The following is an 18,065-nucleotide window of genomic DNA, read 5'->3' on the forward strand; positions in this document are numbered from 1 at the left end:
CGTCCATGGAATTTTCAGGGAAAAGAGTACTGGAGTGGGTTGCCATTTCCTTCTCCAGGAGATCTTCCCGACCCAGGGATTGAACCTGGGTCTCCTGCATTGTAAGCAGACACTTTACCATCTGAGCCACCAGGGAAGCCACCTGCTTTCCTGCTATTTACCTGGGGCCAAACTATGCTGACCTGCCTCTTAAGAAACCTATATGTAGGCCAGGAAGCAACAGTTAGAACTGGACATGGAACAACAGACTGGTTCCAAATAGGAAAAGGAGTATGTCAAGGCTATATATTGTCACCCTGCTTATTTAACTTATATGCAGAACATCATGAGAAATGCTGGGCTGGAAGAAACACAAGCTGGAATCAAGATTGCCAGGAGAAATATCAATAACCTCAGATACGCAGATGATACCACCCTTATGGCAGAAAATGAAGAGGAACTAAAAAGCCTCTTGATGAAAGCTCAAAATCCTTCAAGTTAGGCTTCACCAATCAAGAACTTCCAGATGTACAAGCTGGATTTAGATAAGGCAGACAAACCAGAGATCAAACTGCCAATATCCACTGGATCATAAAGAAAGCAAAGGAATTCCAGAAAAACATCACCTTCTGCTGCATTGACTATGCTAAAGCCTATGACTGTGAAAGTGAAAGTCACTCTGCTGCTGCTGCTGCTGCTAAATCGCTTCAGTCATGTCCAACTCTGTGAGACCCCATAGACAGCAGCCCACCAGGCTCCTCTGTCACTGGGATTTTCCAGGCAGGAACACTGGAGCGGGTTGCCATTTCCTTCTCCAGTGCATAAAAGTGAAAAGTGAAAGCGAAGCCGCTCGGTCGTGTCTGACTCTTAGCGACCTCATGGACTGCAGCCTACCAGGCTCCTCTGTCCATGGGATTTTCCAGGCAAGAGTACTGGTGTGGGGTGCCATTGCAGTGTCCAACTCTTTGTGATCCCATGGACCACAATCTATGGAACCACTATACAGCCCATGGAATTCTCAAGGCCAGAATACTGGAGTGGGTAGCCTTTCCCTTCACCAGGGGATCTTCCCAACCCAGTGATCAAACACAGGTCTCTACATTGCAGGCAGATTCTTTACCAGCTTGGCCACAAGGGAAGCCATTGTGTGGATCACAACAAATTCTAGAAAATTCTTAAAGTGATGGGAATACCAGACTACCTTAGCTGTCTCTTGAGGAACCTGTATGTGGGTCAAGAAACAACAGTTAGAACCAAACATGGAACAATGGACTGGGTCAAAATTGGAACGGAGTACAACAAGGCTGTATATTTTCACCTTTCAATTAACGTGTATGAGATACATCATCAAAATCCTGGGCTGGATGAATCACAAGCTTGAATCAAGATTTCCAGGAGAAACATCAGCCTCAGATATGCAGATGATACCACTCTAATGGCATAAAGTGAAGAAGAACTAAAGAGCCTCTTGATGAAGGTAAAAGAGGAGAGTGAAAAAGCTAACTGAAAACTCAACATTCAAAAACTAAGATCATGGCATCCAGTCCCATCACTTCATGGCAAATAGATGGGGAAACAGTGGAAAGAGTGTCAGACTTTATTTTTCGGAGGGGGCTCCAAAATCACTGCAGATGGTGATTGCAGCCATGAAATTAAAAGATGCTTACTCCTTGGAAGGAAAGTTATGACCAACCTAGATAGCATATTCCGGAGAAGGCAATGGCACCCCACTCCAATACTCTTGCCTGGAAAATCCCATGGACGGAGGAGCCTGGTAAGCTGCAGTCCATGGGGTCACAAAGAGTTGGACACGACTGAGCCACTTCCCTTTCACTTTTCACTTTCATGCATTGGAGAAGGAAATGGCAACCCACTCCAGTGTTCTTGCCTGGAGAATCCCAGGGACAGAGGAGCCTGGTGGGCTATCGTCTATGGGGTTGCACAGAGTCGGACACGACTGAAGCAACTTAGCAGATAGCATATTCAAAAGCAGAGACTTTACTTTGCCAACAAAGGTCCATCTAGTCAAGGCTATGATTTTTCCAGTGGTCATGTATGGATGTGAGATTTAGAGTGTGAAGAAGGCTGAGCCCCAAAGAATTGATGCTTTTGAACTGTGGTGTTGGAGAAGACCCTTGAGAGTCACTTGGACTGCAAGGAGATCCAACCAGTCCATCCTAAAGGAGATCAGTCCTGGGTGTTCATTGGAAGGACTCATGCTGAAGCTGAAACTCTAATACTTTGGCCACCTCATGCAGGAGGAGAGGGGGATGACAGAGTATGACATGGCTGAATGGCATCACCAACTCGATGGACATGAGTTTGCGTGAACTCTGGGAGTTGGTGATGGACAGGGAGGCCTGGCATGCTGCAGTCCATGGGTCGCAAAGAGTTGGACACAACTGAATGGCTGAACTGAGCTGAACTGAAACTATGCTGAAGGTAATGAAGATAATGGTGACCTCTTTCAAAAGGTCCCATCCATTTACTGCTATACACACTGTCCCCAGCCCTGCAACAGGCCACTGAAAAAAACGTAGCTTAGAGTAGATGGACCTTCGTTGGCACAGTAGTATCTCTGCTTTATTGCATGCTATCCAGGTTTGTTATAGCTTTTCTTTCAATAACAAGCATCTTTTAATCTCATGGCTGCGGTCACCATCTGCAGTGATTTTGGAGCTCAAGAAAAAAGTCTGTTACTGTTTCCATCGTTTCCCCATCTACTTGCCATGAAGTGATGGGACCAGATGCCATGATCTTTGTTTTTGGAGTGAGTTTTAAGCCAGCTTTTTCACTCTCCTCTTTCACCTTCATCAAGAGACTCTTTAGTTCTTCATTTTCTGCCATAAAGGTGGTGTCATCTGCATATCTGAGATTTTCTATATTTCCCCCAGATATCTTGATTCTACCTTGTGCTTTATCCAGCCCAGCATTTTGCATGATGTACTCTGCATATAAGTTAAATAAGCATATTTTAAATAATGACTACAATATACAGCCTTAGGTACTCCTTTCCCAGTTTGTTACCAGTCTGTTGTTCCATGTCTGGTTCTAATTGTTGCTTCTTGACCTGCATACAGGTTTCTCAGGAGGCAGATAAGGTGGTCTGGTATTCCCATCTCTTGAAGAATTTTCCACATTTTGTTGTGATCCACACAATCAAAGGCTTTAGTATAGTCAATACAACAGAATTAAATGTTTTTCTGGAATTCTCTTGCTTTTTCTCCGAATAACAGATGTTGGCAATTTGATCTCTGGTTTCTCTGCCTTTTCTAAATCCAACATATACATCTGGAAGTTCTCAGTTCATGGACAGTTGAAGCCTAGCTTGGAGAATTTTAGGCATTACTTTGCTAGCATGTGAAATGAGTGCAACTGTGTGGCAGTTTGAACATTCTTTGGCATTGTCTTTCTTTGGTTTTGTAATGAAAACTGACTTTTTCCAGTCATGTGGCCTCTGCTGAGTTTTCCAAATGTGCTGGCATATTTAGTGGAGCACTTTAACAGCATAAAATTTTAAGGTTTGGAGTAGCTCAGCTGGAATGCCATCATCTCCACTAACTTTGTTCACAGTGATGCTTCCTAAGATCCACTTGACTTCACACTCCAGGATGTCTGCTTCTAGATAAATGATCACACCATCAGGTCATTAAAACCTTTTTTGTATAGTTCTTCTGTGTATTCTTAATATCTTTGGCTTCTGTTAGGTCCATACCCTTGCTGTCCTTTATTATGCCCATCTTTGCCTTTTTTAAATTGAGATTTGCTATTCTGAATCTTGAAATATAGCCATATCACAGAAGAAGAGAACACATACGTGATTTTGAAGTAAGGCCAGCATAAGAAGCAGAACCGGTGAATGATGCATCTAAGGCATACAATATAAGGAGGCATTCACTCCCAGATTTGTGCAGACCCCCAACCCAAACCTGCACGGCCCTGGGAATGATGCTTCCTTGAATGTTGTACTCCATTGTTGTCACTTGTCTCACCCTAGTGGCTCTAGTGATTGATCTACTTATTCTTTCTATAAACCTATCCTGGAAGGAGCAAAGGGGGCCTCTCCAGATTCTCTCAACTTGTAACCATACTCTTCATGAATGCCCCTCCTTCTGTATACAGATTCTTTTTCCCTCTCTTGTTCTCCTGCCAAACCCACAGAACAAGACTTCTATGTTAGCTAGAGCTATCTATTTCCTTTCCTCCGGTATTTCCTCCAATATTGCTAAATATGACCAAGCTTTTCAGCTATACTGTAGATTTCTGCTATTCAGTCTTAGCTGGTCCATAATGAGACTGTTGCCCATCCTTTATTTTCATCACTGTTTGACTGTCAGGCTAGATATTACGAACAAGAGGTCTTGGGTCTTAATTCAACATATAGACGCTTTTCTTTGTTTTATGGTATTTAATTTTTAAGTACTTTCCCAAATTTAAAAATGACAACTTTACATAAAAACTGAGATGCATAAAATCTCAAAACCAAAAGCAAACCAAAAAAGGAAAATTTGGCAAGAGTACATTCTCTTAATGCATGAGTATAATAAGCTGGAACTTTCTTACCATTCTACAGAAATGCCTTTCTTAGCTGCCAATGAGCTTACTACTGACAAAAACAAGAGTTTCTTCCCAGTTTTCAATTAATTCCTGACATCTAGAGTATTTTCCAATGATACTCAGTCCCGATATACTAAAACTCTTATTAAATTTTCACAGTGGGACATTGGGACTTCCTTTCTTCGTTGTTCTTTTAAAAATATATGACCCAGAGAGATGTTATGGGGAGGGAGGTGGGAGGGGAGTTCATGTTTGGGAACGCATGTAAGAATTAAAGATATTAAAATTTAAAAATAAAAACTAAAATAAAATAAAATAAAATAAAAATATATATTTTATTTGGCTGTTTGAGATCTTAGTTGTGGCATGTGGAATCTAGTTCCCTGACCAGGGATCAAACCTGGGCCACTGCATTTGGAGTGCAGAATCTTAGCCACTGCACCACCTGGCCCTCCCTCTTCTTTTTACCAAATATAAGTTACTGCTCAATTCATTCCAGGAAATGTAAGATCCCAGTGCTGTGCACATTATTAATATAGATACACATTTTAATGCTGACAAAGTGTCCCTCCAAAATTCCTCACCACTAGTACTAGTATTATTACATTTATAACCATGTAACTTTTCAAAACTCTCTTGTCTTCCAAAATCTCTTATTAAATCCCCATATATGTATCCCCGCAGAATCATATACTTATGTATTCTATGGATAACAAAAGGTGATACATAAATTTGAGAAGATTTTAAACAAAAGTGAATCGATTTCAAAAGAACTCATCAAAGTCTTTAAAATACTACTAGTTAGGGGAGTATGCGTGCGTGCTAAATCGCTTCAGTCATATTGGACTCTTGGTGACCCTATGACGTTTACCTGCCAGGTTCCTCTGTCCATGGGATTCTCCAGGCATGAATACGAAAGTAGGTTGCCATGCCTTTCTCCAAGGGGTCTTCCTGACCCAAGGATCAAGCACAAGTCTCATGTTTCCTGCATTGGCAGGCAGGTTGTTTACTGCTAGCAACCCCTGGGAAGCTCAAATTATGGGAGACTTGGATTTGAATTCTAGACCTGGGATCACTAGGTTCAAGTTCCAGATCAATTCTTTCCTTTGCGACCAAGAGTCATACTCATAATTTTTTCATTATTTTTTTTCAGCCATGTCCTTGATGTTCTCTCCAGAACATATTTTCTAGTATTTTAAAATGTGGATAGACAGAATTTTCTGAATATTCATATTCTGTTTCCTACAGACTTAACAATTCTTTCTTCAATTCATCTCTCTCCTCTTGCATTTACTAGAAACTGTAAAGAGAAGCCAAGCCTGCATGTTCAACACTTTGCTTAGAAATTTCATCTGTTAAATATCCCAGTTAATCTCAAACAGGTTTTACTTTCTACAAAACACTAAATGAAATTCAGCCAAGAGTTTTGCCCCTCTATAACAAGGATCACCTTTCTTCAGTTTCCAAAACCTATCCCTATTTCCACTTGAGACCTCATAAGAATCATCTTGAAATTATTATTTTTCTAAAAATAGTCCCTTTGAAACAATCTAGGATTTTTCCAACATGTACATCAAAACTCTTCCAGCCTTTGCCCATTATCCACTTTTCCACAGATCACTTTCACATTTTTTGATATTTGTTATAGCAGCGCTCTCTTCTAGGTAAAAAATATTCATTTGCTAAGTTTACTATAACAAAATGCTAGAGACTGAGTTACTTAAACAACAGAATTTTATTTTCTTCATAATTCAGGTGCCTGAAAGTCCAAGATCAAGGTGCCAGCAGGCTGGGTTTCTCCTGACAATCATCCTCCTGGTTTGTAGGGGGCACCTTCTTGGGTGTCCTCATATTGCCTTTCTCTTTATGTATATATACATCCTTGGTGTCTCTACCTCTTTTTATAAGGACATCTTTCTTACTGGATTAAGGCCCCACCCTTATGACCACATTTTACCTCAATCACTCCTGTAGAGGCTTTATCTAGAAAAACAGTCACATTTTGAGATATACTGAAGGCTAGGACTGCAGCATATTTACGGGACATAATTTAAACACAGCTAGTGGAGGTGATGGAATTCTTGCTGAGCCATTTCAAATACTGAAAAGTAATGCTGTTAAAGTGCTCTACTCAATATGTCAGCAAATTTGTAAAACTCAATAGTGGCCGCTGGAAAAGTTCAGTTTTCATTCCAATCCCAAAGAAGTGTAATGCCAAAGATTGTTCAAACTACCATACAATTGTACTCCTTTCACATGCTAGCAAGGTAATGCTTAAAATCCTTCAAGCTAGGCTTCACCAATCAAGAACTTTCAGATGTACAAGCTGGATTTAGATAAGGCAGACAAACCAGAGATCAAACTGCCAATATCCATTGGATCATAGAGAAAGCAAGGGAATTCCAGAAAAACATCTCCTTCTGCTGCATTGACTACGCTAAAGCTTATGACTGTGTGAAAGTGAAAGTGAAAGTCACTCAGTAATGTTCAACTCTTTGTGATCCCATGGACCACAGTCCATGGAACCACTATACAGCCCATGGAATTCTCAAGGCCAGAATACTGGAGTGGGTAGCCTTTCCCTTCACCAGGGGATCTTCCCAACCCAGTGATCAAACACAGGTCTCTACATTGCAGGCAGATTCTTTACCAGCTTGGCCACAAGGGAAGCCATTGTATGGATCACAACATATTCTAGAAAATTCTTAAAGTGATGGGAATACCAGACTACCTTAGCTGTCTCTTGAGGAACCTGTATGTGGGTCAAGAAACAACAATTAGAACCAAACATGGAACAATGGACTGGGTCAAAATTGGAACGGAGTACAACAAGGCTGTATATTTTCACCTTTCAATTAACGTGTATGAAGATACATCATCAAAATCCTTGGCTGGATGAATCACAAGCTTGAATCAAGATTTCCAGGAGAAATATCAACCATAGATATGCAGATGATACCACTCTAATGGCATAAAGTGAAGAAGAACTAAAGAGCCTCTTGATGAAGGTAAAAGAGGAGAGTGAAAAAGCTAACTGAAAACTCAACATTCAAAAACTAAGATCATGGCATCCGGTCCCATCTCTTTATGACAAATAGATGGGGAAACAATGGAAACAATGGCAGACTTTATTTTCCTGGGCTCCGAAAATCACTGTGGGTGGTGACTTCAGCTATGAAATTAAAAGACACTTTCTCCTTGGAAGGAAAGCTATTACAAACCACAACAGTGTATTAAAAATAAGAGACATCACTTTGTTGACAAAGGTCCATATAGTCAAAGCTAATGTTTTTCCAGTAGTCATGTATGGATGTGAGAGTTAGACCTTAAAGAAGGCTGAGCACTGAAGAATCAATGCTTTTGAACTGTGGTGCTGGAGAAGACTCTCAAGAGTCCCTTGGACTGCAAGAAGATCAAACAAGTCAATTCCAAAGGATTTCAATCCTAAATATTTATTGGAAGGACTGATGCTGAAGCTGAAGTTCAAGCTCCAATACTTTGGCAACCTGATCTTCACAAGCACATCATTGGAAAAGACCCTGGTGCTGGGAAAGATTGAGGGCAAATGGAGACAGGAGCAACAGAGGATGAGATTGTTAGATGTTATCACTGACTCAATGGACATAAGTTTGAGCAAACTCTGAGAGATAGTGAAGAATTGGGAAGGCTGGGGTGCTGCAGTCAATGGGGTCACAAAGACTCAGATAGGACTTAGCAACTCAACAACAGCAACAAAAACAATTTCACTCTTAACACTTCACATTCTTTTCATGTAGTTTTTAAAGCCCCCAGGAAATGCAATATCTGTTTATGAACAAATCTACTCAAATCCTTGTGTTCCACAGTGATCCCTAGGCACTTGAGACCCACAGACCACCAGGGCTTTTGACACTGCTGTTGCCCCACATGACACAGTTTCCCAGGCCACAGTGGTGACCCCCAAACAGTTCTGCAACAGATAAAAATCTTCTCATTCATGAAACAGCACTATGGTCCTCCAGTCCCTACTAAGGACTGAATCCTAATGAATCCTGTGAGATTTGCCAAAGTTAGGAAAAATTTGCTCCTTCCATAGGATTCGAATTAGTCCACAAAGCTAGCCTCAGGAATATGTGTCCCACTACATCTTGCCCTTAATATAGATTGAGCTATTCTTGTCAATTCTCTGCTTGCTGCTACAGCTAAGTCACTTCAGTCGTGTCCGACTCTGTGCAACCCCATAGACAGCAGCCCACCAGGCTCCCCCATCCCTGGGATTCTCCAGGCAAGAACACTGGAATGGGTTGCCATTTCCTTCTCCAAGGCATGAAAGTGAAAAGTGAAAAGTCAAAATTGAAGTTGCTCAGTCGTGTCCTAACCTCAGCAACCTCATGGACTACAGCCTACCAGGCTCCTCCATCCATGGGATTTTCCAGGCAGGAGTACTGGAGTGGGGTGCCATTGCCTTCTTCATTCTCTGCTTACCTTGCATCTATTAATACATCCATCTACTCAACCCTACATCTTCATCCATTTCTTGGTGGTCAGGGTATATTTCCCTTCCTGGTGAAACTAGACTTGGTCACATGATTTGCCTTGATACTGGCATAAGTAGCAGAGGGAGAACTGTTAAATGGCCTTGCATGGTGTGACTTGTCTATTGTGCCCTGGAAATCTGCTATAAGAAGAATTTTTCCTAGTAACTGATGTGCCATCAACCTGGTCCCTAGATCAAAGCACATAGAGTAGATCTGAGTCCAACTGATAACCTGCAGGGGGGTTCAGCTTATCCACAACCTGAGTTAGACCACTGAATGGAGCAGCTCGGCCTGCATTCAATTTCCTTGCCTGTGAATATGTGACTTAATATTTATTGTTGTAAATCATTATATTTTGGCATTTTGTTATATGGTGTTGTTGATTGGAGTATGAAATGGCAACCAATCCAATATTCTTGCTGAAATAACCTGATAGAGGAGCCTGAAGGACTACAGTCCATGGGGTCGCAAAGAGTCAGACAGGACTGAAGGACTGAGCACACAGTGTTAATAATGGCCAACTAAGTTGGAGAAGACAATGGCACCCCAGTCCAGCATTCTTGCCTAGAAACTCACATGGACGGAGAAGCCTGCTAGGCTGCAGTCCATGGGGTTGCGAAGAGTCGGGCACGACTGACCGACTTCACTTTCACTTTTCACTTTCATGCATTGGAGGAGGAAATGGCAACCCATTCCAGTGTTCTTGCCTGGAGAATCCCAGGGACAGAGGAGCCTAGTGGGCTGCCGTCTATGGGGTCGCACAGAGCCGGACACAACTGAAGCGACTTAGCAGCAGCAGGAAGTCAGTGTCTAGGGAAGATGCACAAAATGTTCCTCCTTGAGGTTCCTTCCATTATCCTTGTAACATAAATAAAACGAATAGACACAGATTCTTCAGACACTCTGAAATTCAGGATTCCAGGATAGCAGAATTCAAATCACAGTCTCAGGGAAGAATGGTGTTTCATATACCTTCACTATTAAAGGTGGATTTCTCACATCTCACAAATTCAGAGGTCTTATTAGGGTTAGAAGTCATAGTAAAGACTGTAACTATTCTCAATGGAGGAAATATTGGAGGTCCAGAGAGGAAAATTATTTACGTCATGTACATTATAAGACAATGGCAGCAGTAGGGCTGGGTCTCTTGGCTCCAAACACAGAATTCTTCTATTTTGACTCCCATGATTTCTTAGGATTAGGAAATCAATCTTGTGAAACATTTTTAGTGAAAGCTTTCTTAATTGTAACCAGCTTCAGGAATTCCCTGTTTAGATCATGTCCATTATTTTTACAGTTTTCTTCAAGGTCAATCTGAGATAATTTTGACCCAGATTTTGATGTCAAATTTAACTGAAAAGGAGTATTTTAGTGAAAGAGAGTAAGATCCATTAAGTGTGGTAAACTAGCCCAAACACTGAGATCTACAAACTACCTTGGAATCTCTGAACAGTCATTTACTTAAATCTGTTCAGCACTCTCCTTGCTAAGGAGTCATCTAGTAAGAGCCACTGAAAGGAACACTAATAATAATATTTACTTTCTTTACTGTGTTCAGATTTGCAGTTTCTAGGGAAAAATGTTAGAATTCTAGGGGAAAATATTATATTATTTGGAGGAAAACTTATAAAACTTAAAAGTATTATAGGCATCCATGTGACAGGATCATACTGGCTACAATGCATGGCATGTGGGATCTTAGTTTCTCATCCAGCAATTGAACCTGTGCCCCAACTCTGGAAGTGTGGATCCTTAACCATTGGATGCCAGGGAGGTTTCCATTTGCTGTTATGTTGCATTTTTCTATAAATTCTGAGCTTAAGTTTCTGGAGAACTGGTAACTGAGCAATGCCTTCAAGAAGGAGACTGCAAAGTCTTGCTTGTATCTGAGGAGAGCATTTATGGCTAAAGGAACAACTAACTTCAGTTGCCAAGTCTCCTCAGATGGGAGCAGAAGAGAGGAAACTGAAGCTCAAGAACATTAAGTGATGTGCTTGAGTTTGGGTGAATCTAAGAAAAAGAATATTTTGCAGGCTGGAAAGAAGCATGTTCAGTCCTTAGCAAACTCACATACTCAGTGTCTCCTAAGTTTCCCACCAGATTTACCCTAAAATATACATATAACTTACAAGAAGTAATGAACTAGTTCCATTAGTGAATGTTTAAAATAACTTGAGATCACTACACACTACTACATTTGAATTTCTCAAGGTTTTAGTCTTAGAGGGGAGAATCCAAATGCTCATGTGTACAAATGCTCAATAGACAATAAACAGAACCTCCCCATGCTGCACTCAGATTCTAAGATGACTCCAGTTATCCGCACCTCCTCATACTCACGTCCTTCTGTATTCCTCCCCTTGAGCATGTGTGGGATCTGTGACTTGCTCCTGTTCGGTAGAATACAGCAAAGATGATGGGCTGTGTGTGATCACATGAACATGATCACATTATATAAGACTCTACTGTCCATCTTGCTGGAGGAATTTATCCCTTGCTGGCTTTGAAAAGGTGAGCTGCCTTGTTGAGAGCTGCCTTGTGGAAAAAGCCACAACGCAGGGACCAGAGACTAATCTTGGAGAGGCAGGAGGGAGTACAGATGTGAAGTGAGCTCTTAATTCCCTGCCCAGGAATAGAACCTGGGTAGCCTGGATGAATCCCAGGAATCCTAATCACCGGACCAGCAAGGGCTAGAGGCTAGAAGCTATTTTTTCCTGAATCTTACCCCGGTGAAAAATGCATTTCTCATGGAGGCGAAAACTGTAAATGCAGGTACAAAGTTTATTATTAGAGACATAGCACACAACAAGTAAGATACTTTGGAGAAAAACAGTTTGTTTAGTTAAGATAGAAGCAAGAAAGAGATGCACACCCAGAGAGGAGGGGTGTGGATGTCCTCCCCTCAACCCCAAGTGAAGAGGAGTGTAGTAAAGAGGTGGTTAACGAATTTATACAGGACAGTTCTTTTGGGTCTTTGTCTTCCCTTTGGTCAATTGTTGGTTTCATTTTCCACACCTCACCTTTCCTGGGACCCTCCCTGACAAGCGTACACACCATTTTCCAGATGGATTCCAGCCCAGAGGCCTATGGGACCACATATTAGCATCACATATTATGGGGTGGTGCCCCCTCTTTCTGACCCTCAAGGAGTCTTTTCTGCACATGCAAAATGTCTCCCTTTTCCAGAGATGGACAATATGTGACCTCCTGATCATTTACTTAAACAAGGTTTAGACCCTCTCTGTTCCTGCCATGACTATTATCTGAAGGTGTCCACGGAAGACAAAGCCTGCTATTTATGCTGTTTCAATTGTTACTTCCATTTTAAAGAGAAAACAGAAGACTGGTTGTAAATATATAATCTGGAGCCCACCTAGCCCCTGTTTCAGGAAATGCAATCAGAAGGCCAGTTGTAAATGCCTAGCCTGGGGTCACTCTATCTCCTACCTCAAGTGTATAGTGTCTAGTCAATAGTCAGCTAGAAAGTGAGGCTTTTACTCTAAAAACCTATAAGGACATGGATTCTGCCAACAACTGCATAAACTTGGAAGGAGATCCTCTGCCATTGGAACCCCAAATGAGAACTCAGCCCAAGCCAATGCTTAGATTGCAGCCTTGCATTTGATCAAAGTAAGCTGTGTGCAGACTCAACACACAGAAACAATGAGATGAGGAATATATGCTGTTTTGAGCCACTGTTTGTGGTCATTTATACACAGCAATAGACAACTAATGAACTTACCCACCTTACTATAGTCTTATTTGAAGTAAGATATGATTTGCCTGCAATACAGGAGACCTGGGTTCAATCCCTGGGTCAGGAAGATCCCCTGGAGGAGGACATGGCAACCCACTCCAGAATTTTACGTGGAGAATCCCGTGGACAGAGGAGCCTGGTAGGCTACAGTCCATGGGGTTACAAAGAGCTGGACATGACTAAAGTGACTTATATATACTTACTGAAGAATGCACACATACAGAAAGGAACTGAGGTGGTCTTAGGAGGATGTGACTCAGATCTGCTTAAAAAGAGTCAGCTCCAAGGAGTGTGATTAACCAAAAGCCTATGGCTGCCACACTTTCAGGATCCATTGCATTGCTCTCACTTCTCTTCTCCACCTCCCACAGCAAACCCTCACTTCCCTAGCCTCTACCACCTCAGGCTTGTCTCAGACACTGACTGAATTGTGCCTGGTAATATTAGAGCTGAGACATTTCTGCCCAATGTGGGCCTCCTCTAGCCCACATGGTTAATCTTTGCTCCAAGCACTCCATCAGTCTCATTGCCATTTTCTCACAACTCTATAGCACTTGGCAGTCTCTTCCTTCTTTCCCCCTCCCTTCTTCATAGTATCAGATTGGCATTGTGATCTGAATCCCTCTCATTTATTCTTAGTTATTCTTCATGGCACCTCCCTCAAAAATCTCGTGCCCTTTCCCTTGTGTTTCGGCATCAGCCTTCCAGATAACTCAAATTGACACTTTTCCTTGTCTGGGACTTCAGCAGCAAGTGAAGCTGGAAAGGCAGACTCATATACAGAGAAACACAGGAGGGTCAGTAGAGCTGCTTGCAGTTGCAACTCTGCTGTTACCAATAATCCATGTTGACTGAGCCTGTCACTGCCTCCCTGGGGCTGCTTTCTTTCTGTTAAACGAGAGTGCTGAAGCACATGATCTTCAATATTTTTCTTTTTCCTTTCCATCTTCACTAAGTATAAAAGGAGAACAGATATTAAAAATAACTTAAGAATAAGCAAAATTAGTGAGGGGTTTAGGAAAGAGAGAGGGAAAGGAGAAAATAGAGCCGATAGAAGGACCCAAGAGAAAAGAATCATAATCACAGACTGGCCCTTTTGAACAGTTCGTGGTTTACATCCTGATATTTTTCATTTTAAAAAAACTTTGGGTCTAGTCTTGATGCAGCTGGCAGAGTGAGCAGCAGGTTTGCTATCAATTTTCTAGGAATTTCAGATGGTAAAATCCCCAGGGCTACATCTAATGCAAAGGCCAGTTTCCTATGCTTTTCTTCTCTGCCTGTGTGGTCCCTGTGGACCCAGACTGCTTTTATTTTTCCATTTTAACAGTTGATGCTACACACCCTTTCTCATGGGGCCCCTTTCCTTTCCACATGTGTCTCCTCCTCAGTAGTTTATCTTTTCTCCAGTTCAACATTTTCTTGGTAGGCTCAAAGACAAGTACTTGCCTTTTTGGTTTTAAAGTTTTTTTCTTCAAATCCCTCTGGGGAAACAGAAGAACAAAATAACAAACATAGAGAAAACCAGAGTTTTAAAAAATCTCATGGCATTCTTAGAGTCACTGTCCCTGGTCTGTTTTGTCTGCTTGCTGTGACATTTATGATTCCAGAAGGCATATTAGACTCCAACTTTCTTCTTTGGTGTTTTGTCCAGTAACCATTTCTCTCAGATGCATCTTCTCCTTTTAATCTGAAGACGCTCTTCTCCACAAGACACCTTCTGCCTAGTGAGGATGGTGAGATCCCAGGCAGAAATACAGAGGTGAAACCTGTCTATTCTGATGTCTACTGGAATCAAACATGTGCTTGCATGTAAATAAGAATGTGCTTGAATATAAATAGGAAAGGTTAAAGGTTGACAGATAATATTCTTCAAAGGTAACTGTAACATCTCTCAACCCACATAATCTTCTACATTAATAGATAAGGTGGCCACACTACCTTTGAGAAATGGATCTTCTTCCCTTGCATCTGAATGCATTTGTGACTAACTCAATCAATAGAATATGGCAGAAATGATATTGCATGACTCCTAATCACTGCATTCTGTGAGCATCTCAGTCATGTCTGACTCTTTGCAACTCCGTGCAGGCTTCTCTGTCCATGATATTTTCCAGACAAGGATACTGGAAAGAGTTGCCATTTCCTACTTCAGGGGATTTTCCAGACGTAGAAATAGAACCCACGTCTCCTGCATTGGCTGGTGGATTCTTTTACTACTGAGTCACTGGGAAGTCCATATGATTCCTAATACTAGGTCCTGAAAAGCAGTGAAACTTCTGCCTTGTTGTGTGGGACATATGTTATGGCACCCTGAAAGCCCACATTAAAATTCTGACTCTCCTGAGGCCATCATGAAGGGAACTTGTGACAGTGCTTCAGCTGACAAGTCTAGCTAAGGTCCTAGCCTATAGCTGACAGCAACTATCAGTTGAGAATAAAGATGCCTGCAGATAGTTTCAGCACCCAGATGCAGAGTGCCTCAACCTATTGTTGAGATATTCCAGCTAAGGTTTCAATCTAAGGACTTCTGTCTGGATTCCTGACATGCAGAATTCACAAGTATGATAAAATGATTTTTAAATAGTTAAGCATTGATGTATTTTTTAAATGAAGATATAATACCAGAACATGATTGAAAGTGAAAGTAAAAGTGAAAGTTGCTCAGTTGTGTCTGATTCTTTGCATCCTCATGGACTATATAGTCCATGGAATTCTCCAGGCCAGAATACTAGAGCGGGTAGCCTTTCCCTTCTCCAGGGGATCTTCCCAACCCAGGGATCCAACCCAGGTCTCCCTCATTGCAGGCAGATTCTTTACTAGCTGAGCCAGAAGGAAAGACATGATTAGAGCCCATTCAATTTAAATGAGATTCTCAGAAGTTATTGCTCCCACTCCTTGCGTAGAACCTGGGTGCTACTCCCATTTTTTTTTCCCTAAAGTCAGACTTTTAGCTTTTAGTCATCTCTTGAACTCCTAATGCATCATGTTTTCATTTAACTTTCTTAAGGTTGCTGCAATGTATACAAGTTTATGTGTATCCCTTTATACTGATACTGTACCAATGAAATATACCAGCCAGGAAGCATCCTTCTAGTAATGGAAACAAGCGACCTTCCACCTCAAAACCTCTATCCCTTGCAGACACTGAACTAAAATTTCTAGCAAGATACAGTTTGTTTGTTTGTTTGTTTGTTTACTTTAGATTGCACAGATAGCTAAAATAAATGAGAGAGAGAACAACTGCATTTAAATGGAGGAAAAGAAGAAAATTATAAAAACAACATATTAGATATCATTTCTTGCACTTTGAATCCAATTTGCCTTCCAAGTTAACATTTGAAATTTTCCCAGACAAAATGTGGATCCACTAAGTGTGTTACAATTTTTCTTTTCTAGTAAAATAAACCTGTAAATTTCTAGGTTAAATGCTATATGTGTTCCTTTAAAAAAAAGTCTCATGTTGTCCTGGTTAAATTATTTGATATGTACAAATATAACTAGTGATATACTCACTATGGTTACTGCTGCTATAAAATTATAAAAGTAAGATAATTTTTTAATTGAATGCAAAGAAAACTATAGGACCAATTAAGTTTATAATGCAAATAATTAATTAAATGTGATAAATTGAGGATGGCACAATGTGAAATGATCTGTTGAAATAAATTTGGCCCTGTTTCAATGTGCCAGATGAAAATATAATTCTGCCAAAATACATCCTATATTATAAATTCTTTATGTTATGTAGCATGATGTCACTTTGTGTGAAAGTATGGTTTGCATATGTAGTCTTTCCCTTTTTTCTTATGATTGTAGAAGTTGATTAATCAGTACTAATAAAGCCACATTCAAACACAGGCATAATTCTAATGAATTATCAAAATATGCAACATCAGTTGTCTATAAACATCGCTATATATACACATATGTGTGTTATCTATGGATAATGTTTATAGTGCTGTGTTGTCCTTAGTCACTCAATCACGTCTTACTCTTTGTGACCCCATAGACTGCAGCCCACTAGGCTTCTCTGTCCATGGGGATTTTCCAGGCAAGAATATTGGAATGGGTTGCCATATCCTCTTCCAGGGGATCTTCCAAACCCTGGGATCCAACCCAGGTCTCTCACATTGCAGGCAGATTCTTTACCATCTGAGCCACCAGGGAAGCCCATGAATACTGGAGGGGGTAGCCTATCCCTTTTCCAGGGGATCTTCCTGACCCAGGGAATCTAACATGGGTCTCCTGCATTGCAGGTGGATTCTTTACCAGCTGAGATACCAAGGAAGCCCAGTGTTTATAGTATGGATACATATATGTATATATGTCTGTGTGCATGAATATGTATTGTTGTTCAGTCGCCCAGTCGTGTCCAACTCTTTGCAACCCCATGGATTGCAACACACCAGGCCTCCCTGTCCCTCACCATCTCCCAGAGTTTGCCCAAGTTCATATTCATTTCATCAATGAGGCTGTCTAGCCATCTTATCCTCTGATGCCTCTTCTCCTTCTGCCTCGATCTTTCCCAGCACCAGAGACTTTTCCAATGAGTCATTTGTTTGCATCAGATGATGAAAATACTGGAGCTTCAGCTTCAGCATCCATCCTTCCAGTGAAAATTCAGGGTTGATCTCCCTTAAGATTGACTGGTTTGATCTCCTTGGTGTCCAAGCAACTTTCAGGAGTCTTCTCTAGCACCACAGTTTGAAGGCATCAATTCTTTGGCGTTCTGCCTTCTTTATGGACCAGCTCTCACAACTGTTTGTGACCCTTAGAAGACCGTAGTCTTGACTATACGGACCTTTGTCGACAGAGTAATGTCTCTGCTCTTCAACACACTGTCTAGGTTTGTCATTGCTTTCCTGCCAAGAAGCAATCATTTTCTGATTTCATAGTTGCAGTCACCATCCGCAGTGATTCTGGAGCCCAAGAAGAGGAATTCTGTCACTCCTTCCACCTTTTCCCATCTATGAAATGGCAACCCACTCCAATACTTTTGCCCGAAAAATCCCATGGACGGAGGAGCCTGGTAGGCTACGGTCAATGGGGTCGCAAAGAGTTGGACACAACTGAGTGATTTCACTTTCACTAATGAGGCTGGATGCCATGATCTAAGTTGTTTTTTTTTTTTTTTTAATATTTAGCCTTAAGCTGGCTCTTTCACGCTCCTCCTTCACCCTCAGCAAGAGGTCCTTTAGTTCCTCTTCGCTTTCTGCCATTAGAGTGGTATCATCCACATATCTGAGCTTGTTGAT

This window comes from Ovis aries, chromosome 6 (assembly GCF_016772045.2).
Source record: "Ovis aries strain OAR_USU_Benz2616 breed Rambouillet chromosome 6, ARS-UI_Ramb_v3.0, whole genome shotgun sequence".
Taxonomy (NCBI): domain Eukaryota; kingdom Metazoa; phylum Chordata; class Mammalia; order Artiodactyla; family Bovidae; genus Ovis; species Ovis aries.